This window comes from Phyllobates terribilis, unplaced genomic scaffold, assembly GCF_046119375.1.
Source record: "Phyllobates terribilis strain yellow unplaced genomic scaffold, ASM4611937v1 Scaffold_9__5_contigs__length_417890890, whole genome shotgun sequence".
Classification (NCBI taxonomy): domain Eukaryota; kingdom Metazoa; phylum Chordata; class Amphibia; order Anura; family Dendrobatidae; genus Phyllobates; species Phyllobates terribilis.
Genome location: NW_027362769.1, coordinates 159,734,016 through 159,746,393, shown reverse-complemented (window position 1 = coordinate 159,746,393; position 12,378 = coordinate 159,734,016). Strand labels below are relative to the sequence as shown.

The 12,378-nt window shown below is 44.1% G+C and overlaps 1 protein-coding gene across 5 annotated transcripts in view; it reads right to left on the bottom strand.

Moving 5' to 3' along the window:
* The window catches only part of LRP1B (LDL receptor related protein 1B), a 2,071,868-nt gene that overhangs the window by 1,163,309 nt on the left and 896,181 nt on the right, over nt 1–12,378 (bottom strand). The gene's annotated exons all lie outside the window — the stretch shown is intronic.

Genomic DNA, 12,378 nt, shown 5'->3' with positions numbered 1-12,378 from the left:
AACAAAGTCACACGTGCTGTCTACCACTACATTCACAAAGTAGACATTGGGACCTCCAATACTTGTGATCGTCCTTAAAACAATATAGCTGTCCAGTTTTCCGCGTCTTTGGTTCTTCCGTCTCAAAAACCAATGATTGGCTTCATGCAATCACGTGAGGGAAGACGTACGTCATTGACATCAATAATCTGTATCGCCCACCCAAATGAATGTGTGAGGCCAATTGCAGGCCTTGGTGGTGCCAAAAGAGAGCAAAGGAACAGCCAAACACTGGTGCAAAAGACCGCTGAAGCGGCGGTGTAGGCGACGAACTGTAGGACAGATGAGGGCCTAGGATAGGTTAGTATACATTTTTACCCCTTTCCTTCTCTTCTGTTTATTATGTTATGGGATCTGAAGAGACCACACAGCATAATAAAATTTTTTATGACAAACAGGTTTATATCATATCAAATCTGCTGACCGAATCAAGAAAATCTGCCCAAAACGAGTTTTGGGAGATTTGCTCATCTCTAGTGTAGGGCAACTCCATTTAACTCAAGTATATCAAGTAAGATCATGTTGAGCTTTATAATGTTGGATTGTCGGGGGCGCTGCTAACAATATCTAGTGTCCTCTCCTTCACTGCCCAACTATCAATCCCCCAGCGCAGCACAAGGCTATCCAACATTTAGATCTACTCATTTTTGCATCCGGAGGTCAATCTGGCCCTGATTAGGAAGTGGTCAAGCAAAGGAAACGCAAGGAGTGGAAAGCTAAAGAAAGGAAAGAAAAGTAAAGGGAAGGGAGGGTAGGCAATGAAAGGAAAGGCACAGAAAGAAAAATAAATTAAAGAAAAGGAAAGAGAAGGAAAGGAGAGGTAAAGAAAAGGAAAGGTAAAGAAAGGAAATGTAAGGGAAGGAAAGGTGATGGAAGTAAAGGTAAAGAAATGAACGGCAAATAAAGGAAAAGAAAAGAAAGGTAAGATAAGGAAAGGAAGTATAACGAAAGGAGAGGAAAGGAAAAGTCACAAAAGGAAAGCTAAGGTAAGGTGGGGAAAGGAATGGAAAGGAAAAGAAAGCATAGGAAAGGAAAATAAGGGAAGAAAAGGAAAAGAACAGAAAAAGAAAAGAAAGGAAAGGTAAGAATAGGAAAGGCTGCCTCCACGTGCTCTATATTAGCATCTCATATAATTATCACTGGAGTAGAACAGCAAAGTCACGTCCCTCATACATAAACCATGTTCCACATGTTCTAGACTGAAACTTGCCTGACAGCTACTATCGTTTGTGGGCTTCTGTATATTACGGAGAAATTGCACTCCACAAGATAAAGAAAAGATGGACAGAGAATTTGTTAGTTAGATAAATATATCTGGAATAAATATATATAGAATAGATAGATGGATAGAAATATAGTTGTATAGATAGATGGATAATAGATAGATAGACAGATAGATAGATAAATAGATAGATAGATAGATAGATAGATAGATAGATAGATATTCTCAAGCTGCACTATACAAAACTGAAGCCTCAGGGCACAGGCCCAATATCCACCATATACAGTTGTGCTCAAAAGTTTACATACCTCGGCAGAATTTTTCCTTACTTGGCCTTGTTTCAGAGAATATGAATGATAACAAAAAAACTTTTTCTTCACTCATGGTTGGTTGGGTGAAGCCATTGATTGTCAAACTACTGTCTTTTCTCCCTTTCTCTTTTTAAATTTTAATGACAACCAAAAACATCCAAATGACCCTGATCAAAAGTTCACATACCCTGGTGATTTTGGCCTGATAATATGCACAGAATTTGACACAAATGGGCTTGAATGGCTACTAAAGGTAACATCCTCACCTGTGATCTGTTTGCTTGCAATCAGTGTGTGTGCATAAAAGCTGAGTGAGTTTCTGGGATCCAGACAGACTGTTGCATCTATCATCCAGCCACTGATGTTTCTGGATTGTGAGGCATGGGGAAAGCAAAAGAATTGTCAACGGATCTACGGGAAAAGGTAGTTGAACTGTATAACATAGGGAAGGGATACAAAAAAATATCCAAGAAATTGATAAAGCCAGTCAGCAGCATTCAAACTGTGATTTACAAATGGAAAATCAGGGGCTCTGTAAAAACCAAACCACAGTCAGGTAGACCAACAGAAATTTCAGCCACAACTGGCAGGAAAATTGTTCGGGATGCAAAGAAAAACCCACAAATAACATCAGCTGAAATTCAGGACTCTCTGAAAACTAGCGGTGTGGCTGTTTCAAGATGCACAATAAGGAGGCACTTGAAGAAAAATGGGCTGCATGGTCAAGTCGCCAGAAGAAAGCCATTACTGCGCAAATGCCACAAAGTATCTCGCCTACAATACGTCAAACAGCACAGAGATAAGCCTCAAAACTTTTGGAACAAGGTAATTTGGAGTGACACGATTCCTACTGTAAAGCACAGAGGTGGATTGCTAATGATTTGGGGATGTGTGAGCTACAAAGGCACAGGAAACTTGGTAAAAGTTAAAGGAAAGATGAATGCATCACGTTATCAGCAAAAACTGGAGGCAAATTGGCACTCATCAGACCGGAAGCTGCACATGGGACGTACTTGGACATTCCAACATGACAACGATCCAAAACACAAGGCCAAGTCAACCTATCATTGGCTACAGAAGAACAAAGTGAAGGTTCCGGAGTGGCCATCTCAGTCTCATGACCTCAATATGATTGAGCCACTCTGGGGAGATGTCAAGCTCGCAGTTCATGCTAGACAGCCCAGGAATTTACAGGAACTGGAGGCTTTTGCCAAGAAGAATGGGCAGCTTTACCATCTGAGAAAATAAAGAACCTCATCCACAACTACCACAAAAGACTTCAAGCTGTCATTGATGTTAGAGGGGGCAATACACGGTAGCAAGAACTGGGGTATGTGAACTTTTGATCAGGGTCATTTGGATGTTTTTGGTTGTCATTAAGATTTAAAAAGAGAAAACACAGTAGTTTGACAATAAATGGCTTCACCCAACCAATAACCGTGAGTGGAGAAAAAGTTTTTTGCTATCATTCATATTCTTTGAAACAAGGCCAAGAAAGTAAAAATTCTGCCGGGGTATGTAAACTTTTGAGCACAACTGTAGATATGACGGCAGCACTCCAGATGTGAGAAAACTCGTCTTTATTCGCCCATACATGACTTCAGAACGGCTTACAGTTTGTAGAGCAGAAATGTTGAACATAAATGATTGAACAGCTAACAAGTTTTTTTCAGTGCTGCCATTTTTGTGATAGATAAATAGATAGTTACATATTACATGGGAGATAAAAACACCGAAATTTTTTTATCTTTGTACTTTTTGAGCACTGCTATTATATAGGATTATATAAAGGAGGATACGGAATAGTCACCTGCCTTCTACCTGGTTCATATTTTCAGCATAGTGCTGCTTTCTTTTCTCAATGAATACGGTAGATACACAGAGAACTATTATAATCCATTATTTATTTTATTATATTAATATCCATGTTTTTTCACCTATAATTTTTAATTTTTTGTCTCCATAGTAAAAGCAAATACAAGATAGATAGATCCATAGATAGATAGATACATTACTGCCACAACCCCTTTTATTATTCAGGTCCACACCAATCCAATTATATTGACAGTACAGCTTGCGCTTTATACTTTATATATTGTTTCCCTAATCACTAAAGGATGAGGCTCGGTGTTTGCTCCTGGGTAACAAACCTTGCCAAGGATTTTTCTTTTTCCTATCCCCACACTTGAGGGCTTTGAACTATTTGAAGGTAGAAACCAGCCTTTCTAAAGTCCTCTTTGTTGTCTTGCTAGCATAAAGTGCCAAGGGAACCATCTTTTATGCTTCCCTTATGGCTGTTAGGTCAAAGAGAAGCTTAGAGGTTCAGGGACCATAACGGTTTCTCGGGATATCAGTGATTCAGAACACTTAGAGGATTTTATTTGTTTGCTTGTTTTTTTCTCCATAGGTATAGCACAGTAAAGAACAGACTGTGCTCAGCCTTAACTCTATCAACCAATTGTTAGAATTTTTCATTTTATATTTCTAATTAATTGGTGGCTGTTGTCAAAAGAAAATTGTGCTGTGATGCTTCAGCCTAAATAAACTTTTTCAAGAATATTACTTATGGGCTTGACTAGGAGGGGCGTGACTAGGTGTCTACCGGTTCTTCACTAGGGCTTCTGATGGTGAGGATAGGCTGGTCTGCCGGTAGACACCAGGTACCACTCCAAGGCAGTTCCGGGGACTCTAGCAGCTGACCGGAGTGTCAGAGGCATGGGTACGCAGTTTAGGAGGGCAAAGACGTGGTTAGACAATCCGAGGTCAGGTCAGGCAGCACAGCTTCGATACATGTAGCCGAGGTCAGGAGCAAAGATATCAACCAGGACTGATGAACAAGCCGGGTCGTTAACGGGAAGCAAAATATTTTTGAAATGCATAAACTAGGTGCTAGCAAGCTAGGAACCAATGTTAGGGCAAGGAGTGGTGGGAGGAGCTGCCTAATATAGAGCCTGCTGGCATGGGATAGGCTGAGGAACCTAATCTTTGAAGGATACAGCAGGGTTAAATTCCTGCAGAGACCGGCCAAGCACACCTAAGGTTAAATGGAAGCAACATGCTGTTGCAGCAGTGCAGAGGAATACTGCAAGAGGGAAAATTCTGAGCCGAACTGACACGAGAAGCCACGCGAAGACCATAGTGAGGAGGGCGGCGCTGCGGAGGCATGCGAGTTACCACCATGACAGTTAAATGTACTATTTGTGTTCTGTATCGGGAAATGGAGCACATCACATCATAGATGACCTACAGGATCTTGAGTCATTTGCTGCTTCTGCTTTTTAATAATGTATTCTGGACAAAAGTCACAAATTGAGCACGAGACGTTCAACTTTGGTTGCCTTGATAAAAAATCTTTCTATGTCTCACAATTTTGAAGATTAATCAAAGAGAGAATTTACATTCCTCTCCTTGATAGAAGTCATTGTTCCAGACTTGTCAGTGGCAAAAGGACAAGGAGCTGACACGATAAGACAAGGGCTAAGAGATGAATAATCTATCTCCTAAAACTTCTTCACAACAGATTTTTTATTATTTCGAGAAACGCTTCCCCGACCGACTAAATGTCCAAACTTAAGACAGCTGTCTGTCTATTTCAGTTCAGACACTAAAAGATTTGTCATGGAGGGAGAGAGAGTTGACAGCATTAAACTTACCACTTTCCACTATATATTTACATAGGTTCATCAAGTTCAACCTTTCTCCACCAATTATAAATAATTTATGTCAATAAGATCTATCATGCATTATAGATCTGAAGTAAATATATATATGCCAGGAGTTGGTTGTCCCCCTCACGATTAACGCTGTCCATAGTTTTGAGCAAAAGCAGTGTGTAACTGAAGAAAATTGAACATTATTACTCAAAACGAATTTGCATGACAATTTTCTATTGTTTTCTGCCAGGATTCTGGAGAACAACCCTTACTAAGTTCACCATTGTGTTGTTACAACTTCGTAATGAGTATTGTAGGTTACGTACAGGCACTGTGAAAGTATGAGGATTCTCTAATAATGGTGGTGTGCGGACACTAGAGGGTGGAACAACATGTCTCCTACTGAAGGAGAATTGTGGAGTATTAATGCAGATTGTATTCTGGCACATCTGGGAATCACATTAGACATTTGATGAGAGAATTATTGCAGTGATGTATCTAGATCTGGTCTGCACAAATAAACTGTGGACTTTCCAGATAGAAGTTGGTATATTTCTAACAATTGTGTGCATTGTGGGTGAGTGGCAATGACATTTTTTGTGTATGTCTGACTGTGTGCAAAAGCCTGTTCTCCCAGATGCATGAGAAACTGAGAACTGAACTTTTCACAGTGCACCAATCTGATAAAGTTGTGGTTAAATAATCTGTTCTTGAAGCCACCTCGCTTAAGTTTCACTGACTGTAACCACTAAGCTTGTATACTACTTATTGTATCCACCTTGCTTATATACAACTGACTGTAACCTCTAAGCTTGTGCTCCCCTGACTGTAACCACTAAGCTTGTGCTCCATTGACTGTAACCACTAAGCTTGTGCTCCCCTGACTGTAACCACTAAGCTTGTGCTCCATTGACTGTAACCACTAAGCTTGTGCTCCCCTGACTGTAATCACTAAGCTTGTCTTTCACTGACTGTAACTACCAATATTTAGGCCCTTTCTGCTGTTAGCTTAAGTTTGATTGCATCAGGACCGCCTTACTCCAGACCTTTTTGTTTCCTGAGAAGCTTTTGACATTTGCCACTTTCGGCATTTAGAATGTTAAAGGTTAGTTAAAATGAATGCAAATGATTAGTGATGAGCGAGCATACTCGCAAGTACTCGGTACTCGCCCGAGCATCTCAGTACTCGAGATGCTTGGAGCTCGCCGAGTACTTGCGAGATGCTCGGCGGGAGCTCGGGTCCCCTCCCTGCATGTTTGGCTCTCTTTACAGAGCCAATCAACATGCAGGGATTGCCTGCCACTCATTGTAATGCGACAGCCATGGTGGTTGAGGCATTACAGTGATTGGCTGGCCGCACAGCGTCATCAGGTGTATCTAAGACCGGGTGCCGCCATGCTCGTCACAGTCACTCCGGAATCAGGCAGAGTAGGGAGAGGTGCTGCTGAGATAGGGAGAGGTTTGCTTGTTTCTAGTTAGTGTAGGTGTACAGACCATATTAGAGACACATATCCACCTCAACAAACAGTCCTTCTGAGGACTAATCCATCTGCAGAGATATCAGGCAGGCAGGGTGTATAGGCAGGCAGGGTATATAGCAGACTGCAGTGCATATAGCACAAGAGGCTCCATTCCAATTCTGCCTTCTGCTGCTGTTTGATATTTCTATACATAGGCCCAGGTCTCAGGGGCCTGGAATACTTTTTTTGGATCTTAATCCTCATTATTTGCTTAAAAAGCAATCCAGAGAACACAGTTTTTTCTGCGCCATTTGCTTGTTAGCTGCAGAATACAGCCAGGTCCTTTCCATATTACAATGCTAAAAATCCAGCTATTTAAAACTGTGTTTTCTCCGTCACACGGATCACATATAAGTTTTCAGAAAATACTGCCATATTTCTGGCCTCCATTAAAAATTTGTTTCAGTGTGTCAGTGAAGCAATTGACACCAGTTTGCTGTTCAAAATAGTTACCTATGGACCAGGTATTTAATACTGTGGTTTCTCTGTCACACGGATCACATACAGTATAAGTTCGCTCCAAATTCAGCCATTTGTAGTGAACATGGAAGATATTGTCCTCCATTTAAAATGGGCAAGGCACGTGGAAAGGGACGGGGAACTGGACGTGATGGTGATGATGCATGCAGAGTCCAAGGACAAGGCCGTTGGCAAGCTGAAATTGTGCCACAACAAACACCCACATCTTCTCACCCGACCTTCCTGTCCCAATTCCTAGGGGACCGCAGCACACTACTATTGAATAGTGTTGAGCCACCCCCGTAGTGTTCGAGTTCGGTTCGGTTCGTCGAACACCCGTGTGTTCGCCGAACTGTTCGTCGAACTGTTCGTCGAACACCTTCGAACACCGTTAAAACCAATGGCAGGCAAACAAAAACACATAGAAACACATAGAAAACACCTTCAAAGGTGTCCAAAAGCTGACAAACTGCTCAGAAGACACAACTAACACATGGAAAAGTGACAAGTACATATAGTCATGCGAAAAGAAAAGAGGTGGAGGAGTAAAAGGAGGGGGAGACACAGATATAGGCATGTCATGCCCTTCTAAAATCCAAAAAGTAAGAAGCCGACACGGCCAGTCCGCTCCTGCCCATACCACCTCCGTTTGTGCCAGAGCCGCGGTGGACCCTGATGGCCAGCCCCCCTCTCCCAATACTGGTGCCTGTCCGCTGGTGGGTCGAGCGAGCCCCCCTGTGGTGGAGGCAGCTCTAAGCTTTTTAATTTAAATTGTCTCTCTAATTTGAATGAATGCACTTTAAATCCATTTACAAGGATCTATTGAAGGGCAAGTCTCATGCCAGCAGCCGCGTAATTCCAGCTCCAGTAGCGTCCACTAAAGCTGCTGCAGTTAAAAAGCTTTTATAAGGATCGAGCTCGGCTGTCCACCGCAAGGCATCCTAGTGCCAGTCCCAGCCCCTATGCCTTGGGGTGCCTCCTGATGCTCTTCACTAAGTATCCCGTGGTCCCGAAGCATTTCCTTTGAAAAAATTAAGTGTCCAAACTACAGGTGGTGTAGCTTGCTTAACAGCCAGGATAATCCGCTGACTAGCAGACACTGCTACTAGGCACAAAGTATTTCCTGGGCTAGATGCAGTTAAAAATTTGTAAGTAGATACTCTCGTTGGATGCTGAGAAAGCATTCCATAGAGTCTCCTGGCACGCCATATATGATTCTCTTAAAAAGCTTGGGGTAGGGGTCTAGGGGACCCTTTTATAGCCAAAATCACGGCCCTGTATCACAATACGTCACCTAGGCTGAAGATAAATGGAACTGTAGCACCGAGGGCTCGGTTGCTACAGACGTATTGCACCTCACCCAGAGGTGTGATATCTCACTCTCAGATAAGGATGGAGTGTGGATCAGGACCCGACACCTGCATGCATTACACCACATTGCCGTGGGGCAGGGCGACCAATATGCCCCTGAGATGGGCACGACAGTCCCTGTCCCTGGCTGGAGTGGGGGGAGGGAACACTGAGGAAGGGGAACCCTGCAGTGCAGGAGCAGGGAGGAAGCAGTTCCTGGGTGCATTGAGAAGGGAGTATAAAAGGTGGGCACCATCTTAGTTCAGTGCAGAGAAGTCTGAGCAGAAGTGGCAGGGAGCAGGGGCTCTGCATGAGCTCTGCTCCGGAGGCGGGCCTAGTAACAGAGGCCCAGGCCTGCAAGAGGGAGAAGGAAGGAAGAGGAGCGGAGAAGGCTCCAGGAACGAGGAATGAAGGGATCCCAGGGGTGCGGACGGGCGAGTCGCCACCGCACGCCCGAATCCACCTGCGTGGAGGGGTCAGGCCAAAGGGGGAGACCGGTCCCCGAACTAGTGGAGGCAGGAAACGACCCTCAGCTAGAAACCGGAGGCTCTGACATTTTATGTGGCGCAGCCCCTTGCTCCACCCGCTAGGAAGGCACCACATAGGGTCAGGGAAACTGGCGCCAAGTTTACCAAGAGGAGGCCCGAGGCAGCCGGACAGAAGTGTTGGTAAGAAAGGCCAGACAAAGGACACACAAAGGGGGTCCTGTGAAGCGCTCCAAAGTTATCTGGGAGTTGTCTGAGCCCCTCACCTGGTGAGCACAGTATGACGTGGGCAGCCGTTACCTGCAGACGTGGTCTGGATAATAAGAACTGTGAGTAAAGGCCCTGAACTGCATCACTGACTCCGTGTCGTTACTGCTGCTGCCCTGCACCATCACCCCCATCCTCCGCATACACTGCCCTGAGGCTATACTCCTCCCGTGGGGAGTTATGCTACGCTCTGCTGCACCCACAACACCAGCCTTAGCGGTCTGCCCTGTAGCGGCGGTTCACTCTGACCGCAATCCACGGGTGGTGTAGTCGGACATTTAAACATCAAAACCACATAAATAGTTCCGCCACTGGTTTGACCGCCCTGAGCCACGGAACCGGATCGCCGCCACGAAGACTACAACCACCAGCATCCACCAAAAAGTGTCCGGCTCCGGGTGTCCCAAGGCCCAGGGGGTGCGTCAGAACATTTTCATCACCTTTCACAATCACCAATGGGACAAGGCAGGGATGTCCTCTGTCCCCTCTCTTATACATCCTAGTGACGGAGCACCTGCTCTCATCAATTCGCCATAACCCCAATATTAGGTGGATTGAGGTGGGAGGCACCGAGTACAAGTGCTCTCTATTTGCTGATGATGTCCTAGTATATATCACTCAATCACATATATCCATCCCTGCTGTTATGGCTGAAATAGATCACTTTGTTACATGGTAAAATTTTAAAATCAATGCAGCGAAGTCTGAGGCCCTCGATGTCTCCCTCCCTAAATCCATATAGGATTCCATCCAGTCCAACTTTCCCTTTGCCTGGCCCTCACAGGGTATCAAATACTTAGGAATTCCTATTCATAGAGACCTCTCCCATCTATGTTATCTTAATTTTGGGCCCTTTATTGAACAATTCCATACAGACCACGGTTGGCAAGTTAGAACTGTAAGATTCACTACGTGAACCACTGGTGTTTTGTGGAAAAGCACATGTACACCGCGTTCCAAATTATTATGCAAAAAGTGTTTAGGAGTGATAAGGGAAGAATTTGTTTGTTTGTCAGTTAAACTCATTGATGGTGATGTGTGTCAGGGCTCTTTATATCACTGTAAGCAATTGCAGACACCTGTGCTAATTAGTTTGGCAGGTGTGTCCAATGAAAGGCAAGACTACTTAAGAAGGCTCTCTCACATTATTAAGCAGCCTACATTTTCTGCCAAAATGGGAAAGAAAAAGGATGTGTCGGCTGCTGAGAAGCAACAAATTGTGGAGTGTTTAGGTCAAGGCATGACTACAATCAACATTGTGCGATGATCAGGATGAAGTGTCTTGGCAATCAAGAAGTATGTAGCTGATTCACAGTACACACGTGTGCGTGCTGATAAGGGCAAATTGAGGACTCTTTCCTACAGGCAATTACGTCAGGTTGAAACAGCAGCGGCAAAAAAGCCTTGTCATAGCAGCAGACAAGTTTTTGAAGCTGCTTGTGCCTCCAACGTCCCCCAAACAACAAGATGCAGGGTCCTTCAGAGGTTTGCAGCTGTGCATATGCCATCCTGTCGACCTCCTCTATCCACTTCACACAAGCAGAAACGGCTCCATTGGGCCAAACATTACATGAAGACTGATTTCAAAACTGTTTTGTTCACGGATGAGTGCCGTGCAGCGCTCGATGGTCCAGATGAATGGAGTGGAGGATGGCTGGTTGATGGACACCCCACGCAAACACGGCTACAGCGCCAACAAGGAGGAGGTGGAGTAATGTTTTGGGCTGGAATCATGGGGAGAGAGATTGTTGGCCCCTTTAGGATCCCTGAAGGCGCTAAAGATGAACTCCATAATGTATGTGGATTTTCTCAAACAGCACTTCCTGCCATGGTTCAAGAAGAAGAACCGTGTATTTCACAGCAAGATCATTTTTCTGCATGATAATGCACCATCTCATGCTGCACATAAAACATCTGCATCTCTGGCTGATATGGGCATAAAAGGGGACAAACTTATGGTGTGACCCCCATGCTCCCCTGACCTCTACCCCATTCAGAACCTTTGGAGCATCATTAAAAGGAGTGTCTATGATGGCGGGAGGCAGTTCACATCTAAGCAACAGCTCTGGGAGGGTATTCTGTCCTCATGCAAAACAATTGAAGCAGAAACCATCCAAAACCTGACAAATTCAATGGACGAGAGAGTTCAGAAGCTCCTTTCGAACAAGGGGTCCTATGTGAAAATGTAACATCACCTAGAATAAAGTTTTGAGTTGAAAACTGTTTGATTTCAGTTTCTAACAACCTGCTAATGCTTATAATTTCAAAAATGACCATTTTTTTGGTCTTTATTAAAATGAAAAGGTTGATCGAAAAGTTTGGGGGATCTAAGAGTGTGGCAACCCAGTAGTCATGATTACTTCGAATTCTGACAATATGAGGGTCATGCTGCAGGTAGTGCAGCAAGAAGGCACTTATGTGTCTTGCGCATCTCGGAGCCCCAAAATTATTTTCCGGGCTAGATGCAGCTAAAAATTATTTTTAATTTTAAATCTGGTGAAGCTTATTATAGATGGCCTAATAGGATCAGTGCTGCACACTGCTACAAAGCCCAAATTATTTTCCAGTCAAGATACAGATAAACATGATTAGTAATTTGAAAGCTTAAAACGGTTGGTAGGGTGATTTTAACCAATCATCAAGCTTTTACTCTCCCCAGGATGACACAGGGGTAGAAAAGTCGTTTCGGATCCATGATTTGTTCATCTTTATGAACGTGAGTCTGTCTACATTATCAGTGGAGAGCCGCGTGCGCTTATCTGTCAGCACACCACCAGCAGCGCTGAACACACGTTCAGACAGAACGCTGGCTGCGGGGCATGACAAGATCTCCAAGGCATAAGTGGCTAGCTCCGGCCATTTATCCAGATTGGAAGCCCAAAAAGAGCAAGGGTCCAGTGACACAGTCGTGGCTTCAATGTTTACTTGGAGATACTCCTGTACCATCGTCTCTAGGCGTTGACTATGTGTCAGACTTCTTGTCTCCTGTGGCCTTGCAAAGGATGGGCTAAAAAAGTGGTGAAATGATTCCGCAAAATTGATGTTACCAGAAGATACTGTGGTTCTGCTACG